The sequence below is a fragment of the Microcaecilia unicolor genome, chromosome 11 (assembly GCF_901765095.1).
Source record: "Microcaecilia unicolor chromosome 11, aMicUni1.1, whole genome shotgun sequence".
NCBI lineage: Eukaryota > Metazoa > Chordata > Amphibia > Gymnophiona > Siphonopidae > Microcaecilia > Microcaecilia unicolor.
The window spans coordinates 61,093,218-61,097,744 of NC_044041.1; positions in this window are offsets into that span (position 1 = coordinate 61,093,218).

The window sequence follows — 4,527 nt, forward strand, 5'->3', positions numbered from 1 at the left end:
TTGTGATCTGAGGAAGAAGGCATTGTCTTTGAAAGCTAATCAAAAATGTATTGTTAGTCCAATAAAAAAAACTATCACATTATTTTCTTTTTTGTTTTGTTTTATTTCTAATTATTACCTTTAAATGTGAACTAACACAGCTACCACACCATTTTGTCCAAATGCAGGAATGTCAGAAGTTCAAATTTATCCTAATCGGTGTGGATATGCTCTCAGTATCCGTTTAGGCCTATCCTTATGTCACTAATAGAAAATGATACAGGGGCATAGTTTGTCCCCATCCCCATAAGCTCTGTCCCCATCAACATCCCCGCAAGCTCTGACCCCATCTGCACAAGCCTCGAAGTTACTTAGTATAGCACTAGAGATATAGAATGAGGTGCATTTACTCCTGTACAAAATATAAAGATGGCACATGCCAGGGATGGTGTTAGGTAGGGGCGTAGCTGCTATGGGGCCACGGGGGCCTGGGCCCCCGTAAATTTGGCCCTGGACTCCCTGCCGACGCCCCTCTCAACCCCCCCGCCAACCCGCTGTTGCCGTCTGTACCTATGCTGGCGGGGGACCCCAACCCCGCCAGCCGAAGTCTTCTTCCTGTGTTTGGTTTCTTCTGAGTCTGACTCCTGCTGCACGAACAACGTGCAGGACGTCAGACTCAGAAACAGAATGAAGCCCTGCAGATCGCAAGTGCACACTGTATGTGCAGCAGGACGTCAGACTCAGAAGAAACCAAACGCAGGAAGAAGACTTCAGCTGGCAGGGGTTGGGTCCCCAGCCGGCGACGGATGGCGGGCGGGTCGAGGGGGGGGGTCAAAATTGTTGGCGGTGGTGCTGGCGGCGGTAGGGGGTGTCGGCAATGGCGGGGGGGTGTCGGCGATGGCGGCAGGAGGGTGTCAGCAATGGCGGCGGGGGGGGGGGTCGGCGGCGCCGGGGGGCTAAAATATGCCCCCTCACCTCGGCTCTGGCCCCCCTACCGCTGAAGTCTAGATACGCCCCTTAGGGAAGTGTGACTAGGGCAACTGCCCTTGGCCCCTGTAGGGAGAGCCCCAAGCCTGCTGGAAGCTGAAGAAAGTGCAGCCTGATAGTGGGCTTGGGGTACACTCCCAAATTTATGCCCTGGGCCTCAACCATGTCTAACACCAGCTCTGGCAGGATATACATTTCAAATCTGAAAAACTCTAATCACAAACAGAAAATAAAATAAATTTTTCTACCTTTTGTTGTCTGGTCATTTTATTTTTAAAATCATGTTGGTCTCAGGCTCTGGTTTCTGCTTCCCTCTATCTTCTCTTAACTCACTCACTAGGTTCTCCTGTCCATTTGACATCTCATCTCTCTCCATTTCCACCATCTTCCATCTCTCTCTGTATCCCTATTGTCCCCCAAATTCAGCATCTCCCTTCTTTGTGTCCCTATACTTCCCTGTCCAATATCTCCCTTGTTATCCCTGCATCCATCACCACCTCTCTATCTCCTATCCTCTCTTCCTTTGTCAAACATCACTCATCTATATCCCTGTGCCCCCATCTCCCTTCTGTTTTCCTATTCTCCCCCATGTCTAACATCTTCCCATTAACCCTCTGTGTCCATATACCATCTCTACTCAGCATCTCTCCTTTGTGTCCCTGTCCCTTTGCCCCCTCCCCTATGCACTTCATTTCTCCTCTGTTTCTGTTACCTCCTTGTATCCAGCTTCTCTCCTCTCTTTCTCTTCCATACCAATATGTCTCTCCTCTCCAATCCCACCCAGCTTCTCTCCCTCTCTTCCCCACCCGTTCCAGCATCTGGCTCACCTACCTGCCCTCCTTCCCTTTCTCCTTCCTGTTGTGGATTCCATATTTGACTCCCTCTTCCTTCATCCCTTGATCTGGCATCTCTTTCCCCTCCCTTCCTTCTTGCCTACTGCGGGTCCAGCACCTTTCTCATTTCCCTCCAGTCTCCCCACCAGCACCTTTCTCATTTCCCTCTAGTCCCCTGAGCACCTTCTCCCTTCCTGTGCCTCTCTGCAGATCTGTAACTTCTTTCCACCAGCTGCTTATAATTTTCTTGCGGACGGCAGTGATTCACCACAGGCCAACTCGGTGGCCTTCCTTCTGCCGCATCCCACCCTCTCTACTGCAACTTCCTGTTTTGACCACTAAACAGGAAGTTGAAATAGAGGGTACAGGACGCGGCAGGAGGAGGACCATGGAGCCAGCCTATTTGAATTGTTGCTGGCCACAGGAAAATGTAAGTGACAGACCAGCGGGGAGGAGGATGGAAAGGGAACAAAGGATTTTTAACCACAGTAACAAGGCTTTTTACTGTTTCCATGGGGCGGTAAAAAGGTTTGTTCCTGCATCCATGGTAATTCTGATTGGAGTGTTGCCATTACCATGGATTTACCACGGTTCCATAGGCGCCCCGTATAAGAGGCTTGGGGAGGCTAAGCCTCCCCAGCCCAATCGTCGACTTCCGCTTGTGGTGGCACCCCCCCCCCCCCGCGCATTTTCATCTTTTATTTCCGTGGCAGCAACGTCAATGAAGAAAAAGACTACAGGCTCGCCGCCAGCTTCTCCTTCTCTCTGCACACAGTGTCCCGCCCTCGCGGAAACAGGAAATGCATCACCGCAGAAGGTGGGACACTGTGTGCAGAGAGAAGGGAGAAGCTGGCGGCGAGCCTGTAGTCTTTTTCTTCATTGACGTCACTGCCACGGAGCGTATGGAGGTAAGCTCCGCCCCCTTTAGCCTCCCCAAACAGTTGGGCTACCGACCGTCTATGCACGGTTCACTGCGGTAAATTCACAGTCAGTAACCATGTCATTCTCTAGTCACTAAGAAGTTACTGAAAGAATCTGTAAGTAGGTACAGAAAGAATTCCAGCCAATATTTCTACTAATACAGGTACTCATTTTACCTCCCAAAGCCTTATGTTCACAGTCCACCTCAAAGAGCTAGCATGGTGGCGCCCCCATAACCAGTGGGATAACGCTCAGAACTCCAGCGCTATGACGAACAGCGCCCAGGAATAGCGCAGGAACAGTGCAGAAAAATAGTTCCCCAATGCTCAACACTAATTGCATGCTATGAGACCAAAAGTAAGGAAGAGGAAGGAGCCTAGCGAATGCGCACATGAGTTTTGCAGTAAGTGAGGCTCTTGAGCACATGCCCAGGCAAACCTGAAAGTGAAGCATACATCAGCACCATTCTTCTGTGTCCTTTAAATATAAGCCTTTCACATTTTTTTCCCCACTGGAAGGCCTACATTTAAGTGCAGAAAACAGTGCCAATGTGTGCTTTCATTTTTTCCGCTTCCAAATTCAAACAAAACTGGCAAATTTTAAGGAGAAAATCATGGGAAATTCTCTCTTCAAATATCCAAACATCAGCTCTGAGCTGGCATTAGGTTTCCAGTGGTAAGGGCGGCTTTGTTTTGTGCGCTCTTCTCCGAGCATGGGGAGAGAATAAGAATCGACCTCATTAACATTCATTTGACTACGTTAAAATGCTAGTTGTTTCTTGCGCTAGATCCCTCTGAACATCCTGCGCAAATTAATGCTGGCGCACTAATCGGCTCTAGCACCGGCATTAGGTCCTGAGCGTCGGCCCACAGGAGAGGGAGTACATATAAAACTGCATTAGTGCAAATTTCCACTGTAACCTTGCTGGAAACAACATTCTACTCTGTACAAAATACCAAGGATTTGAATTGGACTGTCAAACTTGCACCAATGTACTTCATTACCAGGAAGATATACTTTTAACCGACTAACAATTCTAAGGACATTATTGCTGCATATGATCACCTGCCTACAACTGCAACAAAGCCTTATAAGACTTAACAATGAAATGTTAATGAGATTTGCCTTTCTTGACACTTAAGATTTTTTGTTTTCGTTTGTTTTTCTCATTGTTATATTAAGAGTTTATTACTTTCTTTAGTACATATTAAGTATAGTTTTGGCAGAATTACTATCAAGTATGTAAAAGTTAAAAGAAAGGCAGAGGGGTCCTTCCTTTTACTAAGGTGAGCTGAAAAATGGCCTGCGATAGTGTAGGCGTGGGTTTTGGGCGCGTGCAGAATCATTTTTCAGCGCATCTGTAAAAAAGGCCTTTTTAAATTTTTGCCGAAAATGGACGTGTGGCAAAATGAAAATTGACACAGGTCCATTTGGGTCTGAGACCTTACCACCAGCCATGAACCTAGCGGTAAAGACTCATGCGGTAACCAGGCAGTGATGACCTACGTGTGTTAAATGCCATTTAGCACATAAATTATTTTTTGGACACATGCCAAAAATGAAATTACCGACAGGGCCACGCAGCAGCTGGGCGGTAACTCGTAACTGGCATGCATTGGGCACGCATAGGCACTTACGCGGCTTAGTAAAAGGGCCCCAGAGGGTAGCTGAAAGGAATATGTATTTTAAAGAATGCTGACTTTTAGAGAAATGGTATATCCATCCTGTCTTGAACCTTATGTCTGTTCTTTATTTTATTCCTCACTTCAAAAGATTTTCTCCTTGTTCTCCCTGCTTTCCAACTACA